Source organism: Larimichthys crocea, chromosome XV, assembly GCF_000972845.2.
Source record: "Larimichthys crocea isolate SSNF chromosome XV, L_crocea_2.0, whole genome shotgun sequence".
Taxonomy (NCBI): domain Eukaryota; kingdom Metazoa; phylum Chordata; class Actinopteri; family Sciaenidae; genus Larimichthys; species Larimichthys crocea.
The window spans coordinates 7188502-7202744 of NC_040025.1; the positions used below are offsets into that span (position 1 = coordinate 7188502).

The 14243-nt window shown below is 40.8% G+C and overlaps 1 protein-coding gene and 1 long non-coding RNA gene across 3 annotated transcripts in view; both read left to right on the top strand.

Moving 5' to 3' along the window:
• The first annotated feature begins 26 nt into the window (after positions 1 to 26).
• LOC113747774 (uncharacterized) lies at positions 27 to 6744 on the top strand. The gene is made up of 3 exons (XR_003463880.1): positions 27 to 53; positions 2240 to 2299; positions 6118 to 6744. It is a non-coding gene; the product is annotated as an uncharacterized LOC113747774 (long non-coding RNA).
• Positions 6745 to 8690: 1946 nt separating this feature from the next.
• Positions 8691 to 14243, top strand: part of plagl2 (pleiomorphic adenoma gene-like 2) — a 36046-nt gene continuing 30493 nt past the window's right edge. Inside the window, exons 1-2 of one of the 2 annotated variants that reach the window (XM_019255140.2) lie at positions 8691 to 8948; positions 9350 to 9436. The gene's annotated coding sequence lies outside the window, so the exon portion shown is untranslated. The remainder of the gene's footprint in view (positions 8949 to 9349; positions 9437 to 14243) is intronic. The other variant, XM_010749246.3, reaches the window with a different exon arrangement.

Sequence of the window (14243 nt, forward strand, 5' to 3'; positions counted from 1 at the left end):
CTCCGCCTAGTGCACCGGGGGAGTGAAGTGGCGCGTGAGTGTGACATGTGCAGGTACGCGAGCCACACACACCCCATTAAAACATTAATCACCGTATCAGTTAACCACAGACAGCATGCCTTATTACTTATTCACAAGGTTTGCCCTGTGTATATCACTGTTAGTCACTCGCAGGATGCTGTCTGCACTATTTGACAAGCTTCAGTTACTAATTACTATTACTTACTCAATAGTCATGGGACTTTTCTTCTTTTTAGTGAGTCAGATCATTTGACTCGGCTCACCAAGAAGAGTCGACTCTTTCTGCTCCCAAACGACTCTTCACCTATACCTTTAGTAACTAAGATTATTTTTTTGGCCGTTTATGCCTTTATTGATAGTACAAGCTGAAGATAGACAGGAAGCAGGGGGCAGAGATATGCAGGATTCGAACCAGGGCCAGCTGCAGCGAGGACTATAGCCTCCACACACGGGGCGGCCGCTTAACCCACTACGCTACCGACCGCCCCAACTCCAAATTTAGCACTGTTTAAATCACTTAAATTGTTCAATACTTTGCACTGGAGTATTCAAAAGTAAAAAAATACATTTTCTGATATCAATAAATTGCTGTCGCCAATTGTTTTCATTGCATTTACAGCACTCGTGGACAGGAGCCGGCTCTCATCATTCACTTAAAAGAGCCGGCTTTTTTTGAACCGGCTCGTTCACGATCAACACATCACTACTCACCAATTAAGCAACAATAGTTAAAGTGTAGAGACAAAACATTGTTTCTCAGACTGAATCCCCAACAACTCTCTTTGTTTTTTGGGGTCAAATGTTGCTTCTAAAAAGTTAAATCTGATGTTACAGGAACATTCACTTTTTGAAATATTTTAAAATAAGTCTTTAAAAACAGTACAGATGGGTGTTGCCTACAGTCTGGAGGAAATTCATAGCTTTACAGCATGTAAAACACTGATTCAGCAGAAATGGTCTGCTTATTCTCCTCTGATCATTCCTGCAGACTGACAAACAAAAGGAGAAAAAAATGCATTAGACCTTCCTGCTCTGCTCGGATTCCCTGGTGGAAATCAGATGGAGCCAATCAGTGCTATGTCCAATGATAAAAACGAGGAGCAGCGTTCCCAGAGCTCTGTCGTTAGAGGTTCTTCATTATAGATGTTCACATGTGTGCTCAACATGCCCAGAACCCAGGCCTGGGTGCGGTCTCAAACCTTTTGTTACTTTCAGTTAAATCTGTGGACTCTCTGCCAGCCTGCCATGTTTGACTGAGTCGACTGATAATTGCTTAAATATGTCACGTTTAAGAGATCATTCTCCACCGTTGTGAGGCTGATATGATCTGGATACAATTTGTTGTTCATTATTACTTCAAGAACAACTGAATATATGCAATTCAGTGGCGATAAAAGATTATTATCATCTAACAAATAACATGTGGCCAAATCACCAAAACAAGTTCATTTTTCTGTATCTCAACCAAATTCCATGACTTCTTTTGCCACTTCTTCACAATGAGCAGTTAGAGATGTTTTCATGCTCTGGCTTTTGCTTTGAAGGATACTTAATCCCTCCACATCCTCCAGTTCAGCCAACCCAGTCTAACGTATTCTCTCTTTGTATTCAATCACTCTCGTTTTTCTTTTCTCTGATGCTCGACAGCTGGCTGTTCCTTCCTTCTTTTCCTGTGCCGTTCTCTGTGTCTGCTCCTCCCCCATCCCTTGAACACACACTGTTTTTCATTGTTAGAGATGACAGCAATGATAACAATGCAAAGAACCACAACTCACAGCCCAAGTATGAGAAAGAGACAGAGAGACAGAGAGAGACTTCCTTCAGGTGAACAAATGACATGGATTCCAACAAGCACACCAAAAAGTACACCTCACTTTACTAAACTCTCCTCATTTAACTGCCTGTTTATGGCATACTGTATATGGAGCCTGAACCTGATGATCTTTAATAACTGTTATCATATTAGTAAATAAGTTGTAGGATGAATTTGCCCATTTTGTTTTTATGCATCTCTGACTCACTGTCCTGTGCTCGAACAATTTCATTTCCCTTTTTGAACCTATAAGTTCCTCACACACACCGAAACACTCCTCTTTAAGAAGCTGCAGAGGAAGAAGGTGACACTCACATTTCATAACATCTTCAGATGCAATATGCATGTACGTATATTTTCCCCCTTTCCTCCCTCTCTTAACCTCGGTGTCTTTCTTACTTGCAGCTGATGCAGAATAGCAGGCCTGACACGCTGCCTGTGTCTCCTTCAGAGGAGGGAAATAAGGTAGTCAGCCTCAAACAACCCGCCTCCTGTTGACCTTTCTGTGTTGTTACTGACAACCTGGCTTTCAATTCAGCTTCAGACTGTGAGTGACTAGCATGTGTTGCGTTGTTTCCCAGATCCAGCATGCAGAGACCTCATATATCTGCAACTCAACTACTTTTCCCACCAAGTAGCCATTTGAACTGAAATAAAAGGCAGTAAAGACATTTTCCCGAAAGTGATAAAAAACTGATCTCACAGGAAACAATGAAAAAAGAACTAATTCCTTCTCTTAAAATATGTTTATGACGTTGAAAAAAACTATCCAAAAAAAACGAAAACTAGGATCTCAGTTTAGCTTGAATGTTTAGGGCCAAAACTAACAAAACTGTTTTTAGTTTCAGTTTTACTTCGCTCTGTTTGGCAGTGAAGTGCTTTTATAATGTGGAAAAAAATCTATCAAACATTAAAGTAACAAAATAGAAACACAATCCATTTCGGCTCTGAATATGTATTTATATTTAGAGGTGTTAACTTTTTTCTCTCAGCCTCTGTGGCAGCAGAAAAAAACTGAATCCAACATAAAACTAACAAACAGGTAACACGTTCGCGCTGCAAAGATTATTTTTCATTACTACGTTGACAAAATGCCTGTTTATATTTTTCCTCTTGCATAGATTTTTTTTTTTTTTACCTCAGTGTGTCTGAATCAAACATAACCTCTGATTATCAGTACTTCTTGACATAATGTCTGTTTGAATTTGAACAAAACAAAACAAAATCTACAGAAAAGTAGCAGAACTCATTTAGGCTGTAAATATTCATTTAGATTAGATTATACTTTATTAATCCCACAAAGGGGAAATTCATTCACCACAGCAGCAAACGATGTGTAATACACACTATAAAAACACAATGAAGAGACAGAAATGTCCCACAATAAACAAATGGACAAACAACAAACAAGTCTGCAGATGAGAAAAACAAGTGCTAAAAGTAAAGTGGCCATAATATAAATAATATTGCACACAGTAAGTAACTGGAATGAAAATAAAAATGCAGATAAAAATAAATATAAAAGCTATGGTGAGTTGTGGTGGTAACTGAAACAGAAACTGCATTGAAACTAATTCTAACATACAGGTAACAAATAGATCAAGAACAAACTCCTTTAAGTTCTAAAGATGCATTTGGATTTAAAATAACAAAACCCCATTGACTGTAGCTCTGTTTTAATTTCTCTTTCTCAAAAAACTGAATATAACAAATGAACAATTAAGAGCAAAGGAACACACTCCTTTCAGTTCTGCTGGGATATTTAAAATAGGTATTTATTAAAGAATTGTCTGTTGAAAATTATTTTGTTTTAACAACATCCTTAGTGACGTGGATAACAACATGAAACTAACATGAAACTACAAAATACAATACTAAGAAAACTCCACTGATCAAATGCCTGGTAACAGTTTTCTTTTGGCACTGAAGTGTGTTTGTGGTGTGAAACGAAAGTATTAAACATTAAAGCAACAAAAAAAGATTTAGAGGTGCTAAGAAAAGGAGCCAAAACTAACAAAGTGTTTTTAGTTTTCCTCTCAGCTCTGTGGCAGCACTGCGCCTTAGTGACGTGGATGCAGAAAACAGAATCCAACAAATAGGTAATAAATAATCAAATATGTATTTTAGCTGTGAAGATTCTTTTTTATGTTGACAAAATGTCTGTTCATATTTTTAGGTTTCCTCTCAGCCCCATTGTGCCTTATGAACCCGAATCAAACTTAATAGTAAATCTTTGATTATGAATACTTGACAAAGGGTTTGGATTTAAAAAAAAAGAAGAAGAAAAAAAATAAATACATTTTTTTCAATTCATTTGCATTTAGAGGTGTTCAAAAAACATGTCAAACTAACAAAACTCTTTTTAATTTCTCCTTTGAGCTCAGAGCTGTGACATGGATCCATAACATCCATAACATAAAAGTAACAAACTCCTTGAAGTTCTAAAGATTCATTTGGGTTTAGAGATGTTGAGAAACTTCCTCAAAATAACAAAACCCCATTGACAAAAGTTCAGTTTTAATTTCTCTTCTCCTCTTTGGCAGTGACGCATTTTAAAGATATGAAAAAAATATATATAAAAGTATAACATAAAATGAAAAACAAAACTGGCTCTGCAGGTTTATTTATATTCAGAGGAGTTCTAGAGTCTGTTCAGAAGTCTCGTTTTATTTGACAGTGTAGTGATTAAAAGTCAAACCAACTTTATTTCACTTCATACTAACAAACATTTTACTTTTAGTTTTCATCTCTTCTAGGATCCCCTTTGGCAGCCGTATGCCCTCATGACGTGTATGTGTAGCTGGACATGATGCTCCACGTTCCACCCTTCCACCTTATCAACCTGCTGCAGACCATGGGTGCCGTCTGCCTGGGACCTGATAGCCCAACCTCATCACAGAGAAGTCAGTCCCAGCTGAGATAGACTTCTCCGACTTTTAGCCGGAGTTGATCACGCGGCAGATGCTCAGTGGTTACATCAGGATGTGATCGGAGGCTATCTTTCAGTGCAGCGCTACTGTGTCAGCATTATCTTATCAGATATCGGCGTGTTGTGTAATACTGGTGTTTTGAGCAATAACCACGATTTATTAATGGTTAAAAGATGATCAAAACTTAGCAGAAAAACCCAAGAGGATAAATTTAGTGTCACCCTGAGGACCAGGCTCATTAAAACGTAATAACACGACCTATTCTTACTATAATTAGTGAGAGTGAGAATCATGTATGTCCACAACAGGCGTCATGTCTGCCACGTCTGTGAAAAGCATGGCAGTGTCCCTGTCTTTGTGTTGCCCCCCCCTCCCTCTCTCTCCCTTTCTAAGCTGTTTATCGCCATCTCCGCTAATGTAAACCGCCCATCTGTTTTAAACAAAACACATAAAAACACACACATAGTCATTTCCCACCACGCCAGACCCTGAAAGTAGGGACTGCTGGGTATTCTGGTGGCAAAGAAATATGCTCCAGATGTGAACAAATTGTCCCTCCTTTGCTAATTGCTATTGTGTTCACTCACTGATGCTGATTTTTGGATCTTGTGGATTTTGTGTAGATGGAGCCGAGAGTGCTCGCCATGGATTTGAGAGGTCCATGTGTGTGTTTGGGATCTTGAGCGTGTGTGTGATTGTAAAGCTGGTGGTGTTAAAAGAAGCTGTGAAGCTAAGAGTGTTAAAAAAAAAGAAAGAGAGAGAGGTGAATTGGATGACGGTGGAGGAGCAGTTGGAGATCAGACTACTGTTATATATCGGCCATAAACACACACAGATGTTTCTACTCAGTGCCTGATGAAGGCTTTATTTAAGGGAGCCCATCGCTTTCTTCTGTCGTGTCATCATAGTTTCTGAAAAAGGGCTGGCTTCCTCATCCCTCACAGTGCATCTAATCAGGAGTGATTAGGTGTGTGGTAGCCAGAGACATGCAGAGGGGGGGGGGGCGGGCTGCTCCGGAGGCTGCCCCTGCTGTTGTTGCTTACCCTGTGCATGTGAGAGGTTTCCGAGACAGAAAGAGATGAGAGACAGACAGACGAGTCAGTGCCACGGTATGATGTGGCGTTTCATGAGATAGTTAAAAATCACTCCACAAGTCTAAATAACAGACCGCCACACCACTGCAATCAACCTGACTGCGGTCACAGAGACCACACTGTAATCCAAATAAACAAACAATGGCATAATGAAAGAAGTCTCCCTCTCTGTGCTGGGAAATCGTTTCACCTCATCCATCTTCAACCTCCCGTTTCTCTATCATCTATTCCTGTCCCCGGCTTTCTGTTTGTTTTACAGCATCCTCACATGAGCTGCAGGAGGAACGGCCCGACCGGAGAGCTGCAGGGAGGATTTCCTACAGCAGAAGTCGATTTTGACATCCTTAACATGGCATGAAAACATTCAAATCACCACAGATCATTTATAGAACTCTGTCACCGAGAGACCAAAACCCTCTGCAGGAGTCTGACAGGACTGAACCCCTCAGATGCTGTTTTACACTCAGTCACTTTAGTTTTAGACTGACCTAAACTTGAATGTGTAACTTCTCCCCGAACAACATTCACCGTGACAAAAAAACAAAACAATCAAAGTTTGTTTCTCCTCGTTTCTTTTCATTCTCACACTTTCACAACTACTTTCTAACGCCAGAGTAACCTTTCAAATGTGTTTTCAAAGATGATGATGATGTGTTACATGTGCAGAAATGATCCAACAACTCCAATTCACTTCAACAGAACTCTATGAAATAATTGTTCTTGCTGCAGAGTCATGTCACGTATAAGTCTCATGTTTGGATGAATTTATTTAAATGTGTAATAATGTAAAAAGATATATTTATTTTTTTTCAAACTAAAATCTGAAACTACTAAAATGAGTGATGAGTGATGCATAACCTTCAGAATGAACCTTTGATCTGAAATATAAATGTGCATTTTTATTATAAAACAATATTATAAGCAAGCAATTGACTGGATTTTTTTCTCTTCTCAGTTGAGTTGTTTATTAATTATTATAATATCGAATAATCATGAATAAATGTTTCGTGCTGTCTCATCATCTCCAGCACTGAATCAACTTTTCCGCCTTTCAGCGGGATAAGAGAAACGTCGGAGCTGTGAGGATCAGCGGCAGTACCTGTGATGATGATGATGATGATGATGATGATGATGATGATGATGAGGGTGATGTTGTCGTGGGTTCATCTGTCCTCGGGACAAACTGTGAGCTGGCTGCAGACAGTTTGGACCAGTTTGGACCCGGTCCTCTGCATCGAACACGCCAAAAAAGGATTTTGATGCTTTCATGTTCGGTCGGAAATGTCGCAATTATGAGGAAGAGCTATAGACTACCAATCCAAATGTGAATGGACAGGACGGGAGCTCATTGCGGGGCTGTAGCTTTTTTTAAAACGAGCTGATCAGAGAGCAGCTGGAGTGTCTTTAAAGCATCATGTATTTAATAATGTCACTAAAACATGAAGCACTGATAGACTTGCAGTATGATATGAACTTTATCATGTTTCAGGTCATCTGTAAAAATCAATCCACAGACATGTGACGTGGTGATCCTTTTCCAACAGGACTGAAACACACACACACACTAAAGTGTTATTTTTTTCTATGAATATAAATTATGAGCAGACGGGAGGCACTTGAAGGCATCATTATTGAAGACTCTGGCTCCCCCACCCCCCATCCTCACTCTCTCCCTTGCACAAACACATTCACCCTGCGGGCTTCATGGGGCTGTAGGGAGAGGTGGTGGTGGTGGTGGGTGGGTGGCGGGGTTAGGGGTCATGAGGAAACGAGTTGATGTGCCCTGGAAGTAATTCTTTCACCCCCTCCCCCCCCCCCCATCTCCAAAAAAAACACAAGGTGGGAGAAGCGGGACCACCAGCAGCACCACCACCGGTCTCTAGTCTCTAAACACGTGGGGGGATCCGGGGGCGAGCGAGCAGCCTGGTGATGATGATGAGGGGCTGAAAACCTGCTCCTTCATCAGGACACTTGTTGACTTAAAAAAACATATTTATTTATTTATTTCAAATATGAAGAATGTTTAAGGTTGGCATTGAGTTTTTAATAATTAGACGGGTCACATTTCTGTTTCTTTAAAAAAAAAAGAGAGAGAAATATTAATTTTCAACTCATAAACTCATCACTTTTTAATTAATTCATTAATTTAAATTTATTCAGGTGTGTTTGTTTATTTGTTTTCCTAATGTTGAGGTAACATCAAATCAAATCAAGTTTTATTTGTAATGCCCAAAATTCACAATCATCGCGGTGAAAATGATTAAAACACACTGATTTACGCCTGGAGTCACTTTGCTTTACATTTTGATTTCAAATGGGCAGTTATAGAAAATTATGAAAGAAATAATACAAATAAAAACACACATTTAAAAAAACGAAAAAGAAATTCTTTGTTTATGTAGCTGATGAGAGAAACACTTCATTTTACAGATCAGCACAAAGAATAATCAAACTAATGAAATGAATAAATGTAGATCCATTCGATCAACACACGTCGAGTGATGATTTTTAAGTGAAATAATAAGGTTTAATATTTGATAAGTAGCCTATAATAATCCTGAGAAGTTGTCAGAGAAGTCTATTCAGTTCGTAGCTGATGTTGAATGATCGAAATGAATATTCTTCTCAGGCTTCAAAATAAAAGCTCATGTTTTGTCATGAAGTCACAGCAGCTGCAGGTGTTTTTGGACCGAAACATCAGCTTTGGACTGGCAGAACTTTTTTTGGGGGGGGGAGGACAGTCTGCAGACTGCCTCAAACACCACTAAAACTGTCCCTGTTGAAAAAAAAAAAAAAAAAAAAAAAAAAAAAAGTTTGTGAAAGTGGCCTGACGTCACACTCCCACAATGCTTACCGCCCCATAACTCCGCTGCAGCCTGAGGGGAGCCAGACACACTCTCAGGCCCCAAATATAGAAAAAAATATAGGAAAAAAATCGGAAAAAATAAGAAAAGAAGCGATCGAGGGGAGAAAGAGCGTGGAGCGGTGTCGTGGGGCTCTCTCCCACGGTGGGGTTTGTGATCCGGTCCGCGATGGAAGCTTACCGGGGCTCCATGTGAAATTGACTAATGCGGTGCTGGAAACTTTTTGGTGGGTAAACTGCTCGTTTTTTTTTCTCTCTCTCTCTCAGAGCTCATAATGTGGCTGCACGTCCTCGTGTGTGCATGTGTGCCTTTTAAAAACTCCTTTACGGGGCTGATCGGAGCCTCGAGCTCGCTCACTGACACATCGACGTGCGGCTCCGTGGGTTGTTGTGAACGTGTTTCTGTGGGCTCGGGCACACTTATTGCCTTATTCTGTTTTTTTTTTTTGTTTTTTTTTCGGTGGCAGCGTGGACGGATCTGGGTATTTAATTTTTAATTACGTGATCGCCTCCTCTGCCCCCCTCTCTCTCTCTCTCTCTCTCTGTGTGTGTGTGTGTGTGTGTGTGTGTGTGTGTGTGTGTGTGTGTGTGTGTGTTTTGCTCGACAAATATGTTGCTCTCGAATCAGTGAAGTTATTCAACACGGCGCACTTTGTCCGTCGGCCCCCTTCGCTGTTGACGTTTGATGTTCTTTTGCAACTTTTTCGGCGATCCGGTGAGTTTGAAGCAATTTCCGAATATTTATCAAGTGCGGCATGAAAGTGCAGAGGAGAGGGAGATACAGAGGGAATGTCCCGTGGTGTGTGTGTGTGTGTGTGTGTGTGTGTGTTTGCGAGAGGAGAAAACTGCTAAAAGTTAGTGTAATGTGGAAGCCCTGTATGTGTGTATGTGTGTGCATGTATGTATGTGTGTGTGTGTGTGCATCATGCTGTTACAGACTCTGAATCAGTTTTGCTTGTGATATCTCATCAAACTTAAAGCCACTGTTGCTGACTGGATGCATGTTTATGGGTTATCTGTGGCTTATGTCATGTTTGTCGCCCGATCGGAAGTTTTGTGTCTCTTTTCCTGCGTGTGTGTGTGTGTGTGTGTGTGTGTGTGTGTGTGTGTGTGTGTGTGTGTGTGTGAGAGAGAGAGAGTGTGTGTGTGCTTTTCCTTGGGAGCGGGTAAATAACAAGCCAAGACCCCACCACGGAGGGGGGTTGGGGTCAGAATGTGGGGGTTCAGTTTATGCACTTGTTATTGATAGCTGACTTGGCTGCATGCTTGGACTTTTTTCCTGCACATTTTTGTTGTCAGTCAGAGTGGAAAGAAGCAAAACTAGTGGACGAGTTACAAAAAAGTTACAAATATTCAGCAGCTTGATAATTAGAAAAGGAAAAAATCAAAATATCTATGTATACTGCTCCAATCATGCAGTGTGTCGTCACTGCAGTAACAGATCATCTATTACTGATGCTTCGTCTTGTTGCACTCTTGACTTGGATGATATTTACATGTTTTCAGCTGTAAGTGCACGTCTTGTGTTTGCACAGGAGTTACTAGATTTTTTTTTTTGAAAGTGACAAACACTAAGACCATCATTGGTTTACTGTCACACAAGGCAAAGAAAGTCACAGCATGACGTGTTGGGTATGACTCATTTATGGAGTTTCAGAACAGTTGCCGATCTGCTCTCCTGTCGACTGTTTTTGTGATTCCACCTGCTGCAACCCCCGATTCGTTCCTCATGACCCGAATGCAGCCTGCGATCATCACCCAGCATCAGCTTTACTTGTTCATTCAACAGTTCTTTAAGGAGATCATTGTGTGGGATCAATAAAGTCTATCTTATATTAAGCAGAGAAGTTCTGTGCCAAGTTTCAGTGACATATGATATATAAAGGATTTCAATCCTGAAACAATTGTATCGCTGCAACGCGTGAATTCATGCGATTCTAAAAGCTTTCAAAATATTTAAGGTGGTAGTGAGTTTAGGTGAGCTGTTCTCTCCACCCCTGCAGCAGGTTTGTCTGAGACAAAGTGTGTTCCATCAAGGCCTCCAGCTACATAATAAGGAAATGGAAGTGAGTTTGTCACGAGACAATGCCTTTGTTGCTGCCAGTTGCAGTGCAAGTTGAGACCCATGTGTTGATGTCCGCTCTTCCCTCTCACTGTAACAACCCCTTTTAGCGATGGAGCCGCTCCATGAGCTCGAGCAGATTTCATTTCCTCCAGAGATTTCTCAAACATTTTGGAACATTAAGCGAAGGTTGTCTGTGTTCTGGTGCACCTGTTTTTCTTCGAAGCAGTGGCAGACGTACACAGCTTGTGTCATTGGCATGAATAGTTCTGTAAAACTTGAAAAGATGGGAGGTGAATTTGGGAACGGTTGGAGTAGTAAAGTAACCAAAAAAAAACCTATAAGAGAACTTTAAGATTTAATCAAGTGCTACACCGCTCAGGAATTCACTTTTTGTTATTTTCTCTTTAGCTGTAAGTCATCATGTAGTCCCTCCTCCTCCTCCTCCTAAATATTTTTTTCACAGTCATAAACTCCCGATGATTCGTGTTATTCTGGTGGAAGCATTCGTAGCTGCTCCGCTCTCCCAAACATCCACGCAGCCAGCTTCTTCTCATTAACTCCCATGCATTGCCTTACATTACTTCCATGCTCCTGTGGTTTGGAGGCAGCACGTTTCATGTTTGCCTTTGTGATTGAGTGAATGCGTTTTGCCTGTGAGAGCCTGCACACATGCCTGTTTGTGAGATGGTAGATGTGCATGTGTGTGTGTGTGTGAGAGAGAGAGAGCTGTTTTTGAGCCTGAAGGGAGGTCTTCTCCCCTGAAAAATCCCCCACAATTCTTTGCACCTCTGCGGGCAGCGGCAGCGGTGGTGGTGGCAGCAGAGACGGCAGTGGCGGCAGCAACAGCAGGCTGATTTCCATGAGAAAAGAGCATCAGTTGGGTTAATGGGAGGGACAGCCCTCCGAGGGGACAAATGGTAGTTAATAACCAGGGAAGAATCGGAAAAGCTCTGATCCCTTTCTTTGTACTTCTTCACCTTCCAGAGGCAGGGATGGGATGGGGTATTTGGGGGGTGAGGAGGAGATGGGTGAGGGAACAAGGGACACTGGGTTCATGCTAGAATGGATGTTTTTCGCCGAAGGGCTGCAATAAGATTGTACTATTTGTTATTTTCTCAGGACAGCGGGAGAAACAAAAGCTCAGAGCCTGAGAACTGGAACACAATATGGAGCTTTGAAGAAGTGTGTGTGTGTGTGTGTGTGTGTGCAAACGCAAGGCGTGCTCTTTGTGTATTTGCACTTTTTGTGCACTCACATGTACATGTGTTTACATGCGTGTGTGTTCAGTTTGATTGGATGAGCGGGGAAAAGTTTATTTCTTTGTGATTATGTGAGGTTTTTAAGCCGCTGGTCATTCTGGGGTCACTGTGAGAGAGAGGGATGGTTGGCTGAGATGCTGGAGATGTAGGAAGGAACGGAAGAGTGTACGAGAAAGAAGTCAGGAATATAGAGATTGTCAGGAAGAAAGGGAGGATAAGAAAAAAGAGAGGGAGGCGAAATCTCAGCTCAGGTTTCAATTTTTATTGTGTGTCTAATATCCATGTCGCTCTCCAGCTCTACTGTTTCACAGTGTGATTTGTCTTTCCCACACAGGGCTTCAAATGACAATGAATGTCTATGGTACCAAGTCAGATTCACATTCTTTTTTTTAACTTTGTCTTTAATCTGACGTGTATTTTAATTACAACATTAACATATTTAGTTTGTATTTTATTCAGGAAAAGTTCTCGTACAGCTGCTTGTTTAGCATTTAAGAAAAAAAAGTTTCCTCAAAGAGGAAGTTAAAAAAAAAAAACTACTGATACAAAAACTTCAGTAGTGAAACTTCAAAAAAAACAAAAAACTTCTCAGCCCTTCGATACCCAGTCCTAATCCCTCCCAGCTGGGTGTATGAAGCTGTTTTCTCCCATGTTGGGGTTTCCTTAGTTTTTCTGGGTGTTTCTCGTCCCTTCTGGAACAGTTTCAAACTTCCAGGTTGAATATTAGTGCGGCAAATGGATTGATGGTGCATCAGTTTTGAAAAACAGAACACACGTTCTTCCTCTCGCAACTAAAACGTTAAATTCATAAACCATAAAACATACCATAGCTCAGTTGCTGATACAGACTTACTTCAATATGAGCAAGTAGGTTTCATGGCTCATGTTGGCTGACATTACCAGAACTAGTTAGATATTGTTCCAGTCAGTTCTCTGATACATTAAAGTGAATAAGCACATTTCTAATTCATAGACTGGATTTATAGACTAATTCATGGTCTGGTCATCATTTCTCTAAGTGACAGTACTGAGACAGTGTGCTGATTCTGTGCTTATGTTACAATATGTTCAGCTACATTATGCCAATACTGGCAGTTTGTTGTCAGTCGTGTGTGGCAAAGGTGAAGAAACGGACATTACTGAGTCAGTTTGCTGATTTTCGGACTCTTTATGTGTGAAAGCACGTTCGGGACAATGGGAATGGTAGTTTGACCAAATGATCTGAACTCAGGATCCAGTTACAGTTGGAGCTTTTTGATCTGCATCAGTGGTTGGATTTGGATGGAGTTGACTCTGTTGTGAGTTGTGGTTTAAGGCTCTGGAGTAACTTGGTATGAGGGTGTTGTGTTAAAAGCTTCCTTTGTCGGTTAATGACTAATGACTAACGACTCTCTGCTTGTGCTACTGATACGTTTAAGAATGCACAATAATTTCCACCGTGCAAATGTTAAATAGGTGCATTTAAATAACTCTGATTATACAAAGGAAGACAGGAATTTCACAGTTTTAGTTTCCATCGTGAAAGCTGAGCACTGTACTGATTCATACAGCCACTCATGAATATCATAGGCTCTTATTGTAATTGGAAGAAAGTTTACTGGGTGCAGAAACAAGCAGAAAACATCACTCTTTACCTTCTTCATAGTAAATACAGCGCATATACATTAACTATGTTCAGTTGGCAGCGGTGACAGAGAGAATAATGATGCTTTGCTGTGTAATAGACTGATTGGAAACAGACATACAAATGTGCGGTGCAGCACACACACACACACACACACACACACACACACACGCACACAGATATTTACAAGGCTAATTAAAGTAAAAAAAAAAATCCCTTCACATTTTCATTTTTGTTATGCATAGGCACAAAGCTAATAATAAAGGCACACATGCTCTCATTTACTCACACTCTCACAGAGGCTTTTTGGATCAGTGCACATTCTGACGGGCCCTGCAGTATGCCGGTCAGAAATAGTAAGAGGATGCTAGATGCTTGAACCACATACTGCCACTTTTCCTTGTGGATCTTTTTCTAGGAAGAGCGGGGCAGCTGTGGCTTTTCAGAACCTAGATCCATCCATCAACCAGCACCCATGGTTTACACCACGCAACACACACATACACACACACACTCTTTCCTCTGCCTCTTTTCACTCCCCTCCTCTCTCCATTCTCCATTTCCATGTATCTTA